At 39.2% G+C, this 23,216-nt stretch overlaps 1 protein-coding gene across 1 annotated transcript in view; it reads right to left on the bottom strand.

The window, feature by feature from the left end:
* Nucleotides 1–23,216, bottom strand: part of POU6F2 (POU class 6 homeobox 2) — a gene marked incomplete at its 5' end in the record, with an annotated part of 311,507 nt that overhangs the window by 100,287 nt on the left and 188,004 nt on the right. The window lies entirely within an intron of this gene.

A 23,216-nucleotide genomic window follows, 5' to 3' on the forward strand; every position in this document is an offset into this window, starting at 1 on the left:
TTATATAATGAAAATAATGTACAAATTGTAACTCTTTTTTCACATCTCATTCACATCTCATTCACAACATAAACTCAGATGCTTAAGACCTCTACAGTGCTTGGCAGAAGAACAAATTAATGCTCAGGAATTCAATTTGTATCTAGAATCTGCTCTTGTGGATAAGCTTCACATAATGTCTGATTTATTTTATTAACGTATTGTGTATGTTTGTTTCTGTGTAAAGAGGAAGAAGCAGTAGGAGGAATAAGAAACAATTTTAGCCAACAAACCACTGTGCTACTCTATCCTCTTATTTACATAATTGCATAGATGTTCAGTGCCTTGATACAATGCACAATGGACTAAAAAGGAGAAAATCATACATTAAACCTTTCCTTATTTGACTGAGCACAGAACTTGGCGCTTGCCATTTCAAGGGCCTAATGCCTTTTTCCACTTCCCCAATAATGGAGAATGGATTTGCATTGCCTTAAACTGAAAAGTGTAACTAACTTAAGCATCTGGACTCGCGTTTGAACTGACATAGCCTGCTTTTTTTTTCACCCTGCTGTTTCTCTTCTAATGAGGTATATGCCTTTCTTTTCTTTGAAACAGATTTCTGAAGATTGAATGCACACGCTGAACAGTCTAACGCAATCCTGTGTTTACACTCTCTCCCTCCTGGGTAATGAGGGGTAGCTTAGCCAAATACCCAACGTGTTTTTGAATAAGCTTGAATTTTCTTTTCAGGAGCAAAATGTGAGGTTTTTTAAAAAATGTTAGCATCCTATTTGTGGAATTAAAAAAAAAAAAAAAGAAAAAGGAAGGGCTGGACTTGTGGCTGAAAAGATTAGTAATGGGATACAGAGCACATTATTTCTATATCACTGGTTCAAATCCAGTCTAGGTCAATGCAAGGAACAAAAGTCACTGCACATGGTGCTTTTGAGTGTTTTCTACCTTATAGAAGATGTATTAGATGTATAGAAGATGTATTCACACATAGATATCCACAGAGATCTCCCACTGGAAGCAGTCTGCCACACAGTCAAGGTAATAAATTGATGGTCTCCCAATACCTATTAGGAAGATCATAAAGACTACGGCCTTGGATGGCATCAATTGACATCTTTATTTGCACTTTTAGCAGATAGACCAAGGATAGAAAGAGTAAGGAGACCAAGCCATCTTCTCCTAAAGGTGATCCCTCAAGGACAGAGCTGCAGAATGCAGATGGGGTTATGGGGAGATACTTGCACTGCCAGTGCTCCTCTGTACCAATTCTGCAGATAAACAGAGGGCTTCACTTTCTACTGTTGTCATATCCAGCATCTTTCATGAGCACTAAATTCACTTTAAAGAATATAGGCAATAAAAAGGAAGTATTAAGAAGAAAGCCATCATAATTTATATGGTGCCTGTGGTGTCTCCACATTTTGATGAATACTGGAACTTCCCTGAAAAATGATCCACTGCATTAAATAAATCTGACACATTTTTTTTCTCCTAACCAAACCTTAAAATAATCCACTAAAATCTTAAGGGGGAAAAAAAAAGAAAAGAAGAGAAAGTTGTTGTTCTAGGTAGAGAGCTTGTCTAAGTATCAGGGCAAGTGTATGTGGAATACTTCCCATTTTGAGATAATCTAGGGGCTATTTTCCTATAGTTTATGACAACAGACTGTGAGTAAAGTTCCCTGAGTGTATTGTAAAAATTGCATTAACCTATTTAAAATGCCCAAAGGCAAGAACAAGCTGAAGAAATTAGACTTTAATAAGCTATTTGCTTCCTCAGCTCAAATGGGACCTTAGGCCTCATATTGTACAGATGGTTGAAACATTAACCAGAGTCAGGGTATCATCAAGACATGGGGGGGTCAATCAGGGAGTCGTCTTGGGACTCTCATGCAAAGACAGGCAATTAAAAACCCACCGTAATGTAATCTGAGGGCAATGTAATTGCTTGAATGCCAAAGGCTGGGTGTCAAGGAAGCAATATCTAGATTTGGTAAACTCCTAATTTTACCAGGCAGATTATTTTTGGTTTTGGTGCAAAATGACTGTCTCAGAAATCAGAGGCAGGAGTCTTAACATCAAGTTCTTATTCCCTATAAAAGCAGTTTTCTAGTTACACACATTGGTACTGGTCCCAGATTGTCTAAGAACAGAATAGCACTGGAATGGAAAATCAAACTGAGTTGCATGGTATTCCTAAAGATTAGATTTCCAAACCATATTGAGCCCATAAGAACATTCCTATGGACCAGAATCTAAGACAACATCCTGTTTCTTGGGAACAAATCTGCAGGATTCCTTTGAAAGAAATTAATTGACAGAGAAAAAATAATCACCTAGAGGCCAACAGAGCCCAATACAAGATTTCACAGCCAAAGGGATGTGACAGGGAACAGATGAATGACACAAAGAAATTAAGTTTGAAACAACAGTCTGCTGACTCAGACAACAATGGCCATGACTCACAATGGACATCAGACAAAGACTGGGCACTCTGCACATTCAACCTCAAATAACAGAAATTGCTGTGTATTTTTTCCCCTCCCTGTCTCCTTCAAATGCTCTGATACTGATGGGAACCATAATTTCCGTGGCTTTTACGCAGACAATGTGTTTGACATGCCTTGAACTAGCAATGCTTGTAGAAAAATCAGTGCAACAACATTTGGTGCCAGGAGCTTTGGAAGAGGTCACACAGAACCCTGTTCTGTGGTTCAGAGCGCCACAGGTCCCCACTCCACTAGGGAAATGGCAGAATGTTGCCATTTCTGCTGGCAGAGGAACTGGCTGAACCTCCTGGTGTTTTCAAAGGGTAATTTTGCATTATTTCAGATAACAGACCTGCAGTTGTGTCTTCTGTAATTGTTTATGGCAAATGGCTTTTCCAACAAAGAAATATTTATCCAGGTATAGCTTCAGCAATGGTTCTTTGAAGATCAGGAATTATTAGAAGTCTCTTCAAAGAGTCTTTGAAGTGAGTCATGTTTCCTTAACTAAAAGTGAAGTTACTGTAAGTGAAATGTGCTAGGGTTTTTGTACATGTATGTGTTTGGGGTTTTTTTAAACAATACAATCAAATAGTGGATCAAAGTGTTTGTGGTTTAAAAGGTTGACCTTGATGCTGAGCTTGTAGAAGTGTCCTGTGGATGACAAAGGACAATGTCACTTTCCCCCAGCCTCAACTGAGGGAAGTAGCAGAGGGTACCATGCCCAACAGGTGACGTGGTATAACTGGTTGCTTTCATCTCTCAGACTCTCATTATATCTGTGTTTCCACTTCCAGTCTATTACGAAAGCTAGTAGACCCAAGACAACTCTGTTTTCTAAGAACTCCAGGATTCAAGCAGCTGCAAATTCTGTTCCTAGCAGGTGAATTCCAGCTAGAAAAGTTAGCTGGACAGCAGAGAACAGACCGTGGAATGACTCAGAAAATAGCAATGCATATGGTAGAAGGAGAAAGGGGAAAAAATGCAATCTGGTCCAGTCCTTTCATTTACAATCAGTAAGAGTACAACAGTGAGTAGGAGAACCAGGTATAAAAGTGTCAGTTTTACCTTCCTGCATGCCTGTGCACACAAATGCTCTGCTGGGCAGTGACTTCAGCAGAGGCTTCAGCCTTGTCAGCAATGGGCCCCATTATCAATACATCATTGAACTTCCCCTGTTTTACCAAGCCACGAAAAATTAAAAACAGTAGCAACAGAGTGAAAAAGATGGGGAAGAGAAAAAAGCAAAACACGTGGCCTGATCCTGCAAGGCCTGTAATGCTCTTAACTCTCTATGCAGCTCCCAGGAAGTCAAGGCCATTCCTCACCAACTGGGACACATATACAGTACCATGTTGGACACAACATTCTTCATCAGTCATCAAAGAATAAAAATGGACTGAAAAACTTTCTCTAAGTGACACGAGATATTACTTAATAGCTATGGTACAGGAGCAACCTTGAGCATAGGTCACCGGGTTGGTGAGGAGGTGCTGTGCTAGCTGCTGTATCCTCAATATATGCGCAGAAGATGGAGATATTCTTTCTTTAGATAAGGGATCAATGCAGGGAGACTGTGCAACGCCCTCCACATGAGAAATTACAGAAGAGCTGGGAAGCAAACTCTAATCTGGTAATCTGTCACACCACAAGCCACTCCTGAACGTATGTACCACTAGCAAGGTACATTATGTTTGCCTGCTGTTGACTCACAGTAGCTCTATTTTGCTGGCTTTAAGAGTCTTTCATGATTCTTATTATTTGCTGTGCATGTAAGAATGGCTGTGTTTAGCTGTGTGCTTTGAAAACATACAAAGTAGTTTCTTTCTGTAGGCTTTAAACTAACTACAGGTCAGTTTAAGGTGATCTGCCTAATACCCCTTTTCCTAGTTTGTTTATTTTACTTGCAGGGAGATTAAAAACGAAGTTAAGAAGTAGGTGAGCAGTGGTTTTAGACTCTACAGCTGGTCATCTGCTGCAGATGGGCTGACTGCTCATTTTTAATTCACAGTAAAATGAGGGAGGCTGAATATCAGATTCCTCTCCTGTCTGTATTGCTCATTGTCCAAACACGTTCCTGCTTCAGGTGCTAATCCTAGCTAGGCTGTGCTTGTCATCTATCACCTTCACACAGGAACAGTGAATTAGCTGCTCTTTGAGTGCTCATGTGCTTCCTCCTATCTAAATTTCCTGTTCACCATTGAAATAAACAGTCTGGTTATCCACATAGAGAAACTGCTCATCAGTAGAAAATATAAGTGGGAGAATTAGGGAAAAGATTTTATAGGCACTCCTCATTCACTTGCTGTCAAGTCAGTCACACTTCTGTGTTAGGATGAAGCTCCATCCACAGCTGAACAGGAAGGGCTGGGGAGTCAGGAAAACCAGCTGTATTGCTTTGCCCAGTCACTGCACTACCCACCACATGGCTTTCAAAAGCACTTTGGGAACCCACATGCTGTCCGGTATTTCACACATTTTTGTGCACTGCAGAATGGTTGTGGGTAGCAAGCCTTTGAACAAGCTGTATGGAGATCTTACTTTGCCTGTTAAGCTGCTTCTTTAAGGTTAATTGTTTTTAATTTGCAAGGGATACACAGCAATTAATAAAAGACCTTCCACTTAAATACTCTATTTGCTTACATGGAGCAGGAGTTCCCAGTGATAGAAAGCAAACAAAATCCAAACAATGAATTTACAATTGGCAAAAAATTCTACTCAAAAGAGCATTCACTATTTCCATCCACATATTCAGTCAGAACAGAATGTTGTTGGCCTTTTGATGCAGTAACTAGTACCTTATTACTCTTATCAATTGGAATAATTGCTTTTCCAGACCAGGTAACAGAAGTAAAGTAGAATTTGGTTGCTCACCAGTGGCTCTCAAAAAAACCTCACACAGTCTGCCTTCCTTAAGTCAACATGGCTTTATTTTTAATATTCAGGATAATGAATTATAATTTTAAACAAGGGTTTAGGTCTCATCTGCTGCATGTGTTTAGCTATACCAAACCTGAATGATGGTACAAAACATTTGTCTCATTGTTTGTCATCTCTAGGTTCTCCAGTCTTCTCAACAAATTCAACAATGTGAAAAAAGCACACACAAAAAAAGTGTTTACAAAAATACAAGTATTAAATACACCTGCTGTTAATGTTTTTCTTTTGAGAATTGTAATAGCATCCTGCAGAACTTGCTCTAAAAATACAGAAAATTCAAAAGAGAATGTATCCTAATAGGTCTATTTTATTCATCCTATAGAAACATGTGATGTAACTAGCTTGTGATTGTGTGAAGTTTCCACAGAAGAGCTGTAATTTTCTCATAAATTCTTCTTCTGTTATATATAATCTTTACATAAAATAATGCAAAAGGTAAGTTTGGACTGTAGAGAAATAAGGAAATTTTGAAGGTAATGAAAAGAATCGTCACCATGTGAAACTGGTTGCTACTGTATAGCCATACATAGTTACTGCTCAGCTGGCAGAGGGTGGGAGCAGGGTAGAAAATTTAATGTTCATGAATTTTCTTGTGAAATTAGTGGATTTCTTATCCTCCTGTGGAAGCTCAGAGAGGCATAGGTGAAAAATACAACATAAATACTGGGCAAACACCGTTACTAGATTTACTATGGTAACTCGAGTGTCAGTTAAATGGAGATGAGCTTGTTCCAAAATAGTGCATTCAAATGAAAAGCCTAGACCATTCAACGGTACAAAATAAACAAACACATGTCAGTGCTGATACAAGATCTCACCTTTTGCTTAAATTGACTTCTGATTTAAAAAGTTAGAGGAAAACATGGGATGAACTATCTATCGTGGCAACCCTGAGAACAAAAGTTGGTACAGTCAGTGCACACAGAAATCTGAAACCACTACTTTAGATGCATTTTGCCAAGTTTTAACTAAGTAGATGCAAAAGGCTGTTCATTTCATTTTCAGTGCCAGGTATTTTGTCTTTACTCTGTTGATTTTAATAGCTCGCTCAGAAGCTTGGAAATGAATGTTTCTTCCATCATCAATTTAAAAACTTTTCTATTTGCCAACTATGGATGTTTTTTCTACTGTGTGTTTTCAATGAAGCTGAAATTAATACGGTTCCCTTTGATTTTCTATCCAAGCGCCAAGAAGCATGGGGCAAGCTATGCTTTCATCTTCATCCTTGAGACAGAGCCAAGTCCAGCATCATGTGACCATGACAAACCCCTTTCTTGGCCTCTCTCCCACAATTTTTGGACTCATGTTTGTCTAAAGACTGCCTGGAAGCCCAGGTGTACAGAGGCCCTCCAGCATTCTGCAGGTGAGGGCAATTCCTATGGCTGTCAACTCCAGCAGGACAACTGCTGTTCTTCTCATATAGAGTGTTCACTTTGAGCAGATATGACCCCAACAGCCTCTTCTTCCTAACACCTGTACACATTTACTTCTTCATAGCTTATGGAACTATGGTGGTAGTGCATCACTCTTCACCTTTGAACAGGGGCAAATGCATGTCTGTGGGCAGAAGTAGTTATGCAAATTCCTGCCTCTTTTTTATTTTTTTTGAATGTTTAGGAATATTTGTTTGCCAATAGCTATCCAAACATTAGGCCTGATAAGAACTACATAAGAAAAAAAACCTACAATGATAAGACCCATAGATGAAGGCAAGTGTTCTTTAAGCAACCAGCCAGCGCAACACCTTTCATTAGGTGGTTTGCAGCATACACTGCTGGCTATTTTATGCACTCAAAATATGGATCACATAGATTTTCAATTCATAAAGAAAAAAATGCCAGGAAAGCATCTTGGGCTTTAGTATTTTACATCAGGAAATTAGGAGGGGAAGCCAAGAACCTCTGATGTCCATGAATCAACTCCCGTCCATGGACCAGTATAAACAAAACCAGAAATAATACCCAACTTTTTTTTTTTTTTAAAGCTGCAGTAATCTTAAAAGAAATAAATTCTATTAGCCCTTAATTATCTGGCACAGTGAAATGATGTCTGATTTCTTGCAACCATAGTGCTAGAAGCACTGCTGATTTAACTGATGCTGCAACGATCTTGAGATTTGATCATGGTATATCCACAAAATAGATAAACTTTAGATGCCTACACATTTCTATCAGTTCCACTGGGAGTGGCCTATTTGTCAGGTTCTCCCTGGTGGGTGCCATGTAGACCCACATCTCACTTGGCTGAGAGGGTCCGGTTTGCCCTCTGCCTTAAGAGGCTGAGAAGGGCCTTAACAGCCCTGAGAAGATGATGGGAAAGAGTGTGAGCCGTCGCCTGCGCCTTGGGCCAGCATAGGTATGAATACAGAGCACATGCCAGAAAGCTGCTCTCTCTGCTGAGATTCAGAAGAGTGCCCTTGGCTAACATACTGATCTGAAACTTCAATCTCCCTGCAGAACACTTTAATCATAAACCATTTTCATAATTTGTAAACACTGCCAAATGTTTGATTTCAGGCTAAGTGATCAAACCTTCTGGTGGAAAATAAAATAAATAACAATCAAACCATCAGACAAAGAAAGTAGTTATAAATAATTAAATACACTGTACCGACAAATACTATTCCCACCTGGATGCTGTGCTTCCAAGATACAAAACACAGTTCGCCTAATTAGAAAAAAAAATTATAAAAAAAGATCCTGTATGACAGAACAAGTCAGGTCAGCAACAGGGAGTTAGGACTCATTGTCTTACAGGTAAAGACCAGCACCTGGGAATCCATTCCCATTCCTGAACCTACCATACCTGCACCACCTTGGGCACAGCAGTTAATCTCCCTGTCTCATTTCCTTGTTCCAGAAAAGAAAAGAAGGGATAATAAACTTCACTTCCCTCACCACAGGAAGCTGAATTAGTGAAGTACTGCAACACGCGCAAAGATCCTCAAATCGAAGGAGGTCAAAGATGCACAAAGTTTTATTCCCACATGGAAAAGACTGTTACTAAGCTACCTCCTACATCATATTAATGACAGATAGATGGTTTAAAAGCACTCATTTACTTTCTTTTTTCTAACTTTTTGATAATGTCTGGGTAATGCTTTTGTTTCCAGCAGCTCATAATACTTTTTGAGATCTCCAATAATAAGAATGCCTTTTAAGAGAAACTCTCAGCTCAGGCACTTTTTAGGCACTTGTCTCACACTGGGTTTAAAGGATACCTCAGAATGAAAAACAATCCCAGATTTTCTGGAAAACTAGTACTTAAGAGTTCATCGCACACCACTGTGAGCACCTCTATCATCAAACGAGATGCACTGATGGAGCCAGCTAAACCGAACTAGCTAATGATAATAACAATAAAAAAATCCACGAGAAAATTTCACCAAAAAGACATCACAGGTAATAAAGTGATTCCTGCAGTGCAGTGAGCTATGCCAAAGAAACAGGAGAATGACAAAAGAAAATGAAGAAAGGAAAACAAATTCAAGGGCGCTAACTATAGGCCCCCAGTGGGCTTGTTATGTGAATAGACTGCAGGTAACCTCACCCTGCTGCCGCAATGCTTCATAAATTCTGTCGTCTTGTTAAGAGGCTGAAGACTACCGACCTCACTTCCCCTGCTAATAAGGCTGTGCTGCTTTATGCCCGGAATTTTATTTTGCTTATGAAATTTGAACCATCGCGTGAGTCTTTTCCCTTCCCGTGCCAATGATTATTACCTCCAAAATTCGAGAAGAACAAACGGGAAATGAAACTCCGCTCTATTTCCTGTTCAACAGTTTCCTCTTTCCCTCTCCCTACCCCAGTCAAAATAACTTAGAACCTCATGACTAGCAATCCTAAGGCTCACTTGGTTTTGTTTCTGAATAAATTAAATAATAATTGTAATAAATTAAGAAATTGGAATAGATTTTATGATGTTCCCACACAGGTGAGATGCTTGTATACACAAGAAGGAGCTTCATGCGATACAAAACTTGTGAGGAAACATTCAGCCATTTTGTCTACTGACGGTCAGAGAGCAGAAGGGACAGGAGCCATGTGAGGTCCTCTGAAAGCACAAAGCCTACATGGTCTGTATACTCACAGCTCTGCCTATTGCAGCTCAAAATAAGAGAGAACAGTTACTATTCCTAGCACTTAACAACTAAGGAGCCAAATATGCAAAGGCAGCTGAGACCAGATCCAGCCCAGCTGGCTACAGCTACTCATAAGCGTGAAAATTCAAGAGAAAGGCTTGTCCTGTCCATATTTTGTATCCTTCTCTTCCCAATCTAAAAAAGCACAGAATTAATCAAGGCAGACTCATCCTTTCCTTACACATAATGGGGAAAAAAATGTTCACACCATAAAAACCTCTGAAGGTTTGTCTGTCAGCTGCTACAACTCTGAGTGTACACTCACATTAAGTATGTTCCAAGGATGTACCTTCAAAATTCTACAACTCAAAAAAAAAAGAAAAAAATTAATTCCTTTGTCTGTGAGACTAGTACTTTTACAGTAATGACTGGCACTCATTGACCCCTCTTTTTTCCCCAGACTCCCCTTAAAAACTGAAACCTTTGCATTGGTCACCTCTTGCAGCTAGTGAACTACACTACAGATGTGCTTCCTGACCAGCTGTACCTTCAGTATCCCAAACATGTTGCAAATAAAAATATACAAATCAACATGTCAGATGAGGAAAGTGGGACAAACTTTTCTCTGATTTTCACCGAGCAATGAGAGCAGTTTCAGTCAATTATCACTGCCAAAACCAAGACTAAAATGTGAACTTTGCTTTCTTCATTCTAAGAGCTTTCCGTCTTGTGGATCTGACTTTCTCATTGCTTCAGTTGTGCCACTAAATCGGTACTTGCTTTGCCACCCGTAACAGATAGCACAAGACACGTCAGCTGTCTAGACCCACTATCCTTCCCAATGACGGGGTATTCAAAAAACTTAATAGAGTACACTAGTAAAACCTGAAACAAAACAATAAAAACCAACAAAATACCACAAAAAGCCCAAAAAATCCTGTTTTCTTGCTTGCTTTCTCATAGCTACTGCAAGGAATCATACATCACCTTTAATATCGCTCTTATTAATCAAAGGCAGCTTATATTTAACAATGCCATTATTTTCTGTTCTACATTACATTAGGAGCCTGCTGTGTGTTTTTGGGCAGACCCAATCTGTTCTGCCTTGCAGAGCCCAGGCATTACCTTTCAAAACAGCCCTGCGGAGCCTCAGGCACCACCAGCAGCTGCTCCACACAGCTTTTTGTGCCAGGGACCCTGCACAGCACACGGGGCACTCGGGAGTGGGATGCCAAGCTGCTGTTTATTTATGTCACCCTCCAAAGCCCCAGAGATATCACAGGCACTTATGAATTGTGTGTATAAGCTGTTTCATCACTATGTTTCTTTTAACCCAACCCTGCCCCAATTCTCCATTTGCTTCATCCTTTTTCTTTCTCGACACTACCTTTTGTTTTGTGTGGTCATGTATGCAACACACACTTATCTATTCTTCTTGGAATACATATTCAGAAGAGAGGAAGAAACAAAGGAAGGGAAGAAAAAAAGAAGGAAAGAGGAAGGAAGTAAAGAAGGAAGGAAGGAAAGAAGGAAAGGAGGAAACAAAGAAGGAAGAAAGTAACAGAGAACAGTAAAAATCCAGAGTCAAATGTGAGTGGCACAGCTATAATTCTTTATGAAGCAGCAGGTAAGATTGATTGTCAAGGGTCAAAAGGCTAGGTCAAACTCTGCTCATTCGTCAGCTGAATGTCATTTTTGTTTTCCCTGTCACCAGATAGCTTTAAAAAAAATTGCAACTCCTTCCTCATTATCTGGGACTTGGCTCCTTTCCTGCCATCCAGTATTAATGAAACTGTGCTTCAAGCCTGGCCTTCATCTTTGAGGTTCTTCTTCATGTACTTCTTCCCTTTCTTAAGTACTACAGAGCGAGGACAATTTTAAGGATCATTTTCTCGCACAGAGAAGTTGGAAAATTGCTGCTACAGGGAGAATGATTTGAAAACATGCATGCAGTATAAAGTCTGAATGAACAAAAATGTAATTAAATCATAGCAGGTCCAAAGCCTACACAGCGATGTAATTGAATCATGGTTAAATCCGTGCATCTCATATGGAATCCTTAAAAAAACAGCACAGTACAATATTTTGAAATCATTTGCGAGAAAAAAAAAAAACTTTTTGTTATAATTACAAGCTGTGCACCACTGGCATAATGCTAATGCTGAAATTATTCATCGATTTACTGTGAATATGATTTATATATGCCTGATTCAGATAGAAGCATGGCCAATAATTCCCTTTAAAATAGCTAAACATCTAAATTAATTGAAGTCAAATTACACCTTCATGGTGAAGTTTCAGCTGACCTCCAATGGGATGCCATTTCAAGCAGTTGGTGACCAAAAGGATGCGTGCTGAATTAATCGCATCTTGTGTCAAAGGCAAGCTTAGGTGCAATTATCTTCTTGCGGGTTTATATAAAGGCAATACTCTTGTGTTTATCGAGTGCTTTCCACAAAGGGATCTCAGGGTAAATTACACAAATAATTAAACCTCATCTAAAGCCTGTCCATACGAGAACAGCCTCTGTGTTTAGACGAACAGAATCAGGAACCCTTTGGTGACAGAATGAGAGGATTTACCAAATTAATTTTCATTAAACACATTGCTGCACAGGGTGATTTAAGTATGTTGACTAATTGACATAGTAACTCCTTTTAGCTAGAAAAATGACCTTTTAAAATATTTATAATCACTCTTGGGCAAAAATATCCTGAAATCCCATGCTAAATCTCTATGGAATAACATTTCACACTTATCTAAATTCTCAGCACAAGCAAACACGGTGACTTCAGTGAAACTAACTGCATGAACAGCATCTCAGATGGGAAATTCCAAATGTTTTGTGAAAAAAACCACATCAGTTTAAATTGTGAAAAGACTAAAATAAATGACAACTCAAACAAAAAGAAAAGGTTCTGATTTCAAGATCCTTGGTGAAATTATCACCTACAACTTGCGAGAGCTATTTCAAGGCCTACCACAAGCCAGTCTGGCATTGCTTCCAACCTTAGGTGGAACATAATGCCTATTAAAAACATACAGAACTAATAAATTAGTGGATTGCAGTATTATTTAAAATAGAAGAGGTTCACAATTTGGTGGTAATCAGTTAATCCAAAACTCAAGAGTAGCCAGCTTTCTGGTGGCAGCAATGGTGGAGTTTAAAACAGACCAATTTTGGGAATTACTGGTATTTTTTGACCTGGCTGGCTTTTCAGGGCATACAAACATGATGTGCATCAAAAATTTTAGCAAAAAAAAAAAAAATCAGTTTTGGCTAACTCTTGAAGAAGATAAAATAAGAGGAAATTTCAACAAGAAAAAAGCAGCAAAGTGAAGAGAAAAAACATTCCTATTGGAGAATTGTTTCCCTTCAGGATGATTTCCTTTACTCCAAACCTCCAGTGATTAAAAAACTTGAATTTTCAACTTTGAGCTGGGATGAGGATGGCACAAATTGAAATTTGAATAGAGGGCCTGTCATTGAAATAGTTTCGCTTATAGCACCGTGTTTACCTCTATGCTGCTTTTCTAGCTGTATTACAGTGTGGACATCCTTCCACATACACACTGCAGTGCATTGGTTGAAAATCCAATGTCACTTTATATCACTAGTGTAGGAAGCAGCACTGTGCAATCAGGCCAAGTGCATGGATGAAAGTAATTGGAAAAGAGAGCTGGGAACTGTCTAGGAGAGCCTCTTTTTATTATGTAAAATGACTGATTATGAGATCCCAGCTGGGTTTTGCATGGGGCCTTGTTCACTGAAATATTAATAGATGACATTTAGCTAAACAGTACAACAGAACCATGATACTGTGCTGAGAACTGCCACCATAAACGCATTTCACTTCCTTGAATGAATACTAATTCGTAGCAGGCTGTTGTCAAACTGCCATGCTTTCTCCTGACAAGCTATAGCCCTCTCTACTACTCATAGCTCATAGGAATTACTCAGCTCTGGTTTTTGGTCACATCTAGCAAAGAAATTAGCTGAGGAGGCAGTGAGTCCTTCTCTGTCATTCACGTGGGAGTGGGGATGGAGAAGCCCCTGTGGATACAACACAGGCTTTCCTCAGTAGTCTGGAAGTGATACCGACTTCCAAGCACTATTTCCAGGTGCAGCAAAACTCAAAAGTTTTGGCTCCATCAGTCACTCAGCACAGCTCCCCTCAGTTAGCTGAGGAAGATTTACTCATTATGTGGAACACAATAAAGCTAAATATTTAGTGAAGAAGATGGTACATAACCCTTCATACCTGCTGAAATTCACTGAGTTCACCCACAATATACTTTCTTTTCGCTCTGAACTGGCCTCTTTGCTCCCCTCCTTCCTCAAATAATTACCTTTTACATCTCCTTTCTGTTTATATTTTCCCCTGTGCTTTCTTTCATTCTGTGACTCCTCAGGGTTCCCCATATGGAACTGCTGTAGACCATCAGACAGCATCTTTACAACTCTCACTTCATGAAACTGAAGCATGTGAGTGAAAAGCCATCGAATTCCTCTCGATTTTGGAAACAGCAATTTGAAAGCTGTCCACTGAGATGAATTTTCAAAAACATTCTATGCTATTTTCCATGTTATTGAGGGCTTTAGTTTTACAGGGTAACAAAAAGATACATTTTATTCTCATCTGCTTGAAGACTCTCTTCCATGCTTCTTTGGTCTTTCATTTGTATAATTAATACGGAAGGAGAAAAACTGTAGCCAGCTGCTCTACCCTTGAATAGGATATTAGTAGCACCTTTTTCCCACTGTTTCTTTAATCAGACACCGGTTACATTTCTACTACAGGCTGACCCTACCTGCCTGGTTCTTATACACAATTTTTAACACTGATGTTCGTATAAGTACAACCCACTTCTAAGCAGACACAATGTTACTCTCTCTCCTTCACTTACATTCTTTTGCAGTATTATGACTGGTAATAACAGCCTTGTTATTGCGACATGAACAACACTTCTCTGACTTCATTCTACTTATCTGTGTGTCACCTCTACATGTAGTTCTGCAGACCCACGTAATACAAAATAGCATCACTTTTCCCTGTCATCAGAGTCTTATGCTCAGCCTGTTTTCCTACACGGTGGAGTTCTGTTTCACCTGATCTGCACATGGCATCCCATCTCATCGCACATCCCCTTTCCAGCTCACATTTGATGTGGTTTTCTGCTTTCGGATTTTTTTTTTTTTGAGGTGTTTTTTGAACCTTATTACACTGACATTTCAAGTCTTTCCTGATTCTGTATTCAGTTCTTTAAGGTTTATATTTTCTTCTCAAAATTTACATAAACCTGTGACTCCAGCATTTTTACAGTTCTCCCAAGTCATTACTTGGGCCTGATCCTACCTTTCTGTCTTCTGTCTAATCTCCCATGATGAACCCTGGGTTTATGGCGAAATGGCACAAAATGTCATATATGTTCTGATCATGCTGATTTATCTCTTTCAATACCACACTTCTTTCTCTGGTTGTGCTTTAGGAGTTCTCACGGCAGTCCTAAAATTCTACATCATGAATTCTACAAAGGCATCCAGAACTGGATTTTTCTCAAAAAACAAGGAACCAACATGAACTTTACAAGACAGAAGAACAGGCACTAGAAACCTATGGTGAGAGCCATTAAAACAAACCTGTGGTGGTAACAGCAAGCAATATAAGGCTATTATTTGTTTAGCACCAAAAGAGGCCAGAAGCATGCAAACCCAACTAAATGAGCTTTTGGTAGCAGCATAGACCCTGAAAACATGAGGCTTAACAGCCTCCCTCTCAGCTGGGCTTTGGCTTATGCTCTATGCATGTAACCAGTAGCTGGTGATCTTGGAGCGCTCCTTCCCCAGTGTCATGGCAAAAAACAGTATACAAAAATTAATATATTAATTTTCTGTCAGAAAGTGACAGTCTTCCTGTCAGAAAGCAACTTCTACCTATGTGTGAGAGAAAAAGCAGCTCTTTCTTGCAGCTGCAAGATGTGGGGAAGGGAACAATAGGGCAGAGGACTATAGATATCGCTTCATCACATCCTAACATCATTTGAATTGAAAGGTCTCTAAGTACTCAAACCGTGAGCCAGATGATGCAATTATCACTTAAGCATAATTCTTATTCACCGAAGGAAATTTGCCGGAGTAAGAACTGTAAGAACTTACAAGCTTCCCTTGTTACAAAATTGTTCTTTATGCCTCGAATGTATCATGAGTAGCTGGGGCAGACAACTACATAAAAAATCATTTAGAGAAAGATCATGGACAGAAATTATTTCTTAGAATTGGGGTGTAAAGCTTTATAAGAACTTTAATGTAGAAAGCTGTGAATTGTATGAATTTGTCACTTTCATTTTAACATTAAATGGAGATTTAATATGACTACTTTCATTTGTTACAAATGCACATAAACAAGGCTGAAGGACTAATATGCAGAGACGTGAAATAGATTTCTTCAACAGGAAGCTTTGCATTTCTGCAGGCATAGCAACACCACTATTTTAAGAAATGAGGATCAAATTAAATGTTTACTGCTGTAACACGTTGCCAACAGTGTCAGTAAATTTATGAACAGTTTACAATTTTAACTGTCTTCCAGCCAGTGGGTCATATGTGCATTAAAGTAGTCATAATAACCTGTCAGTAAAAATTTCCTGTAGCACATTCACAGGAAAAAATGTTTGCAAGTTGAGCAGCTCGCTTATGCATTGGCAGAAAAGCTTCTCCTATGAAGTGGTACAGCCAGCCCCTTTGAAAAATAATTTCAGTGTGATTTGATGTGCTAACTGGGATTTTAAGATTAATTATTTATTTTTAATTTCCAGAATTCCTTTTCAGAATTCACCAAATAGGGCTTTTAAACACAGTCGTTGACCAGAAAATCGCTTGTTCTTGCCCCTAGATCTTACCCCTAGAGAAGAAAACCCCAATTACCCATATTTTATTTATGAATTATTATTTGTTATCTATACTGGGTAGTATGCAGAAAGTGAGAGAGGCCTTCAAAACACTCTGGGAGGCAGCACTCACCATCCTGAAACCTGTTAGCCAGTGCATTGTCATTGCAGCTACAACCTCCTCGGGAGTCTTCAGTCCTTGTGTTCTCTCCCCACCTGCCCTCCCGACCCCCCACCCCATTCAGAGCTGTTCTCACTTTCCCTTCCAGTAAAATCCTTTCTGCAGGATCAGGCCCACCGCAATGCTCTCACTGTTTAACCTCAGCAAGCTGAATGCTTTCTGGCCCTGCATCCACCCACGATGTCACCAGGCAGAGTACTGAAATCTCAAATATTATTCATCAGTCATTCCTAGTGCCACTGTCCCTCATGGAGGGTCATGGCATCAGCAAGGTCCGCAGCAATTGAAAGTGCAATGCTCACTCACTAAAACAGAGACTGGGAAGCATCTTGCTGCCCCTTTCTCGGTTAAGAAACACAGAAAACAGGAGCAAAAGCATTCGGCTTTGAACTTCTCTGCAGTGAGATGTCACTTGCTGGGATACTGGGAGAGAAGACTTCTCTCACAGAAATGCATGTTGGCTAATGTGTGAGATCTGTGTGTACCTTTGAGAGGTAGAATTACTTCACCTTACTCAGACCACTGCACAAAGTAGATTAAAACAGTCACACAGTGGGTCTGCAGATGCCTTATTTCGGAAATCAGCATTCATGCTGTGGAAAAGGGATGACCAAAGAAGGTGGGCTCCAGTATGTCTGCTAATGAGCATCCCCCCCTCATACTACGCAAAGGTTACATGCTTCCATTTCAACAAAAATGAGGTAAACTTACTTTTGCCTGTGCAGTGACCATCTGCAAGAGACAGTCAATGTGTAAAGTGTTTAAACTGAGCATTCAGAAGTTACAGGCTGAGTGCCTTCCCTATGATGCCTTGCTTTAAAATTCCCAAGGAAACCCAACCCAAAACAGCCACTGATAGAGACCTTTTGAAGACAGAACATCAGTTAAGTGTGCAGGAACAAAACACAGAGTCATGTTAACATGAGGATATTTCTCTCTAACTCCAAATTGAAGTTTACTATGTTGGGAAAAAAACCCTGTCCTTGATTCCGTACACATAACTAATGCTTCTGTGACTCACATATGTTTGCTCAGGACACCAGAAATGCAATCCACCCACAAAACCAAGTGCAAATTTGGTAACTTTGCCTCTAGTTTGCTAAGGTAATTGGGAAAGTTATTAAGCACATATCCTGGATATAAGAACATAAAAACCAAAGCACATCTCCACTGATGTGGTTTTGCTTTCACTGTGCATTAAGTGCATATTCTTTTAGTTTCCTAGAGTGATTTCTAAATATTTTCATGTTACATATAATCTAGAATGTTACATCTTTTGTGTGTTGTTTAGAATGTTGTATCTTAGGTTTATGATCTTGTATTAACTATATTGAACTTTATCCTTGTGTCTACTGCTCATTTATACAGTTCTGGTAGCAGGGATGGGGGTAGGAGAAGGAAAAATAACTCTTTGAAACAATGACCTGCTATGATTGCACTCTAAAGGCAAAGCTCTGAAGCATAACTGTTGTTATCACTTTCACAATTATGTAAATGTAAACTTCTTAGCATATTCAGTAGGAGACAGAAGAAAAGCACTCGATTAAACATTGAAAAAAATTGGCACGTTTAAACATAATAGTCTGCACAACTTTTAATATTCAAGTTTAGGTTCAGCCTGTTCTTTACAGACTAATTCAATATAAAACTTTTAATTAAGGGTGTTCTCCAACTGGGTATTGTTGGCACACAGATTTCTGTACAACACGTACCTGTTGATCTGAATGATACCCATATCCAGCAAGATAGTTATCAGAACAATAATGGACAGGCCACAGCAAGAGACAGTGGAATAAAATGTTTCCATAATTAAAAAAAGAAGTATCAATAGTTCCTCTATATGGAGGACAAAGTGGAGGAACAGAATCGTGTTAATAATTATTCTGGGAGGCTACAGGATACTTGGTATTGATGAGCTTTCTGGCTTTGTCACGTTATACTATTCACCGTATTGCATATCTCGTGCTATTGAAACCATAAACTCATTTACCCCGCTCCTGCTACTCTTGACAGAATGGCAGCATCGAGCCTTCATAAAACAATTGTTTCCTATTGCTTTTCAATATTTTGTTCTTCTTGGAGCAGCTGCTGGGATAGATTAAATGGAAAGCTAACATAGCTAAACTTAATGAAAAGGACTGTCCTTTCCAGTGGCAGTTGATGCTAGGGAGAAAGTTACAGCCTACAAAACAGCTTAAAGAGATGTTGCAAATTTCTGCCAAGCAGCTGATGCTTCTATTCAAACACCAACCTAAGGCCTGCCTGCAAGATCTGATATTGTTGTCTGTACATGAAAACAACAAACTTGTATTTCTGTGTTAGGGTTTTCTTGCCTCCTTTTTGTTCTCCCTACTAACAAATCTTACTAATTCTAGTGATATTTCCATCCTGGCCTCTTCTCTGTATCCTCATTTGAGCAGCTGGATCTGCTATGAAACCTACTTCTGTTTCTGATCCCTCCCTTGCTGCATGCTTTGAGTTGTCAGAAACACTAATAAATCACTAATAAAGATACATCTCCAAATAAAACCTGTCCACTCGTGACAACGAGACATCCCTGAGAAGTTCCACTTTTCTTCTCTGTTACATCCCTCTGCACAGCTTCATCCATTTGTACATCCTCTGTTTAGGAACTTATCCTGCAGTCAGTTCTTACATGAAAAATTTATCAGTGAGATTACTGTCAGGCATCATTTTCTGAAGGAGGTCAATGCTGGAGACTGGACATTAAGGTAGATGGATTCCTGGCCCAACACAGTTTGGCAATTTCTGTATTCTTAGTCTCATAAAATGACTCACTTTTCAGCTGGAATGGAGCATTACTGCCACGACAGAGTGCCAGGCTGAACTTATGGAAGTTGTTGTCTTACTGCACGTGATTGAAAATGCTTTAATATACTACTTAACTAGCACTCTTTGGTGTGCACTTAACAGGAGAACTTTTGAAAGTCTCCTGCCTGATCATCAGCCCTTGGTTGCTGATATAAAGGGTACAGCCAGGAAGCTGTCCCAGATTTCCTTCTTTCTCTTAACCCCAGAATTTATTCTATGGCTCTCACCATTCAAACAATAGGTATTACAGAGATCATATGTAGGCATAGTTGTTATGGTACATTGACTGGGTCAGCAACATAACCATCAAATGGCTTTATGACTCCATTTTCAGGTGCAGAACAACTTCAGGTTAAGTTGTTATCAGACTAGTTATCCTTTTCCAGCGTAAAAGTAACAACAGATTTCTAGCATACTGGAGAATAGTTCTATTCCAAGGAAAGTCCAGTAACATACAGTGACTAAACACCTGAATCCCTTCCTTCCGTTACTACTGAAAATTATTCTCTGAGAAAATTATTCCCAATGTGAAAACTTCCCAGTGCAGTATTGTTCTTGCTGAGAACACAGATAATGCATTGACAGGAATGCTGTGAGAGGCTTCTCCAGCAAGACTAAGGAAAGAGCACAGAAATCTTGCAGCTGTGATAATTCAGAGTCACTTACTGAGCTGCACCTGCAGCATCCCCTTTGCTGGTTGAAAATCAAGAAACAGTGCTTTTCACATAACTTTGTGAAATAATTCCCTGGATATAGGGAAAAAAAAACCCTGTATCACCAGCTGAACAGAAAGCAAATGATCCTAGCTCTTCAATCCAAGTGGGCAAATTCCCACTGTACAGACTAGCACAAATGATACATCACCCAGCTGGTGCTGAGACACATTAGGTGCTTGGCAGGTGGAAGATGGCATGTTGTTTTGCATGGTGCGTTGGAATTGACCCTTCAAAGCCTGAAACTATTTGTTCTTTCATTTACAACCCAACCTAGTAATGAAGTAGCGGCTTGTGGTAGCACTGGCTACATTAATCATATTTTTGTGTGGTAACAGCAGACGCTGGATGCCTGATCCTTGCTGCATCGCAGCCCAGACACTCAGGGATCTTGATCTACTGCACCTGCTTGACATAGCTGATCATTTTCTCTTTTTCCACACAACATTCCTTAGCTTTCCATCACTTTCTGTTTCCAGTCTCCTTCTTAGGGCAGAAATCAGCGTGGTGGCTGGGGACCTATTCTAATTACCCAGAAGGAGAAGACTGCCTATGTATTCTTGCACTGTGGCACAGAGATAACACCTTAATGACTCGCTGCTTTTCATATGCTGTGTTTGTTTCTTGCTCCTAACAATATTTCACAGTTTTTACCCATCCTTGTTGGGTTGTTTGCGTTCTCTGCTACACCTTCAGCTATAGTATCTAAGCTCATGACTCCTGAAGAGTTTCTGCCCACCCCCCCCACTCTCACCTTCCATTCAATCTGCCCCATCTTCTTTCTTTTTGGGAGCCTGTTTGCTATTACAGGCTTACTATCTGCAGAACATATGATTGATTCAGAGTCATAAACATGTATGATGTTTTGCAGAGAAATAAAAAAGACAGATACCTGCCACATGGCATTTACATTGTAAAAATTACGTTATTCTCTTCCCTAATTCTCTGCTTTTTCTGTCAACATTGACTCCATCACAATCCCTTCTCCTCAGGCCTCCACCATAATCTCTAATTGTTGTACTGCCTGTTTATGACTGACCTTCATAATTTGCTTTCATCCTCACTGGCAAAAGCAGCTTTATCATCTCTGCCTTCCTCGCTGCTCATAACTATTTGCTGAACTGCTTCATCCTGTTTCTTTTCCCTGCATTTCAGAAAGATGCTTCAAAATCAGCTACTGTTACTCTCTATTCTCATGAATCATCACACTTTGCCTCTCTACTTCCACACCAAGTTCACGTCTCTCATTATTTTCAAATCTCTCCTCGTGCTTGAATGTAACGTTAAACTTACTATTCTCCCATGTCCCCTATTCAACTCTTGCTATCTAGCACTATTTTATTTTTAGCCTTTTTCCCCCCTCTTAGTTCTGGCTTCTCACCTTCTAGTCACCTACCCTGGTATTGGATCAGTTACCTAATGATTGTTGTCCACTCAGTTTCCTGCTCTCAATCTGGCAACTCCTAAATATCCCCACTCCATGAGGCTGTAAATGAGATAGTCCGTACCTCACACCAAGCCTTTCCTTCTGTAATCCTCCACAAGGTCAACCACTTACTGTAACTACTCTATGAACAGTATTCTACACATTTGTGGGTTTTTTTTTTTCCAGAGCTGCTAAAGTTGCTATGGTTTCAAAATAGTTAGGATGCCTCTTCCTTTAAGTTTATGGAATCTCAATCCCTGTTCTTTCTTCAGTGCAGTGCAAAGGTTGCAAAATGCTTTACAAAACAATGCACTGTAACACAAATAACTAATAATGACTAGCAAAAGATAAGCATCAGGGAATATACTTGTACTTGGGCAAAATACACTGTTGAAGCTTTGTATTTAAGTAGTATTAGTCTTCATCACAATTGTGATGTCATTAGAAAAACACATCATTAGAACCCTAGTAAAGCGACACTGGATTCTGGATCACAATCAAAGATCAGCATGTGCTGAATTACATCAAATGATGTACCATAAACAGTAAAATGCTTCAGAAAGTGCTTAACTTCAGTTATAATTTCCTTGTACCTTTAATATCCATGCAATGTGGAACATTTGCTCACTATAGAAGACCTAGTAGGAGTGTATTATAAAACAGTCATGGCAGAATGTTTTTGTCAGATGTAATTTCATTTAATACATGAAGGTAGGAAGGGGATGGATGGAAGAAGTGGCAAGTTATGGGATAAATTTCTACAGTTATTTAGTGAAAAAAAACCCCAAACCAACAAAAAGGCCAGAGTTTCTAAAACATGCAAACAACTCTTTGAAACAAAAGTCATTGCTTCTGAAAAGCAGTGACCCCAATTTGGACCTCCTAATGCCTGGTGAAGATGAATTAACATCTGGATATTATGCATGTGAGTGATGAGGGACCAGAGATCATGACCATATTAGGTTCATCAGGTTCCTGGTGTCATATAGAGGTCTGAACTCTTACTAACATTTACAGCTGAAGAGTCAAAACAAAAATCCCTGAAAGCTGAAACAATTTGAACAAAACCTGACAAAGAGAGAAAAGCATAATACAAAATATGATAAAAACCATCAAATACAAATCACCATTTGATAACAAACAGGCGTAATTAAGAGGATAGTTTTGACTAAAATCCTGCCCGTTTAATAGAAAATCCGAGAGAGAAATAAGGAAAAAAAAACACACACATGTATCAAACAGGAAAAAAAAATAAAAGGAAGCAATTGGTCTAAAATAAAAGCTTGTTTTGTAATGAATTAGTGTGATAAATAAAAATATCCAGGAAAAATTATGACAGGTCTAAAAGTAGCAAAAAAACCCAAAGTGATTTGAAAGACACATTAGGACTAAACAAAAATGTCCAGAAATGTGCCAGGCCCATTATTTGACAAAGGTAGCTAAAACTGTTAAAATGAAGCAGGAAAACCAGAACTGTTTTGTAAATAAGAAAGATGTTAACTTGATTTCAGTCCCAGAAAAATAATGAAAGAGATAGAATTGAATTCTCTTAATTAAGAAACAGGAATACAAATACTGCCAATCAATGTGGCTTTATGAAAAGCAGGCTTAGTAGGACAAGCCTGACTACTGTCTTCAAGAAGAGTACTACAAGTTTGTTGGACAAAGAAATT

The sequence above is a fragment of the Gallinula chloropus genome (genome assembly GCF_964237585.1).
Source record: "Gallinula chloropus genome assembly, chromosome: 2".
NCBI classification, from domain to species: domain Eukaryota; kingdom Metazoa; phylum Chordata; class Aves; order Gruiformes; family Rallidae; genus Gallinula; species Gallinula chloropus.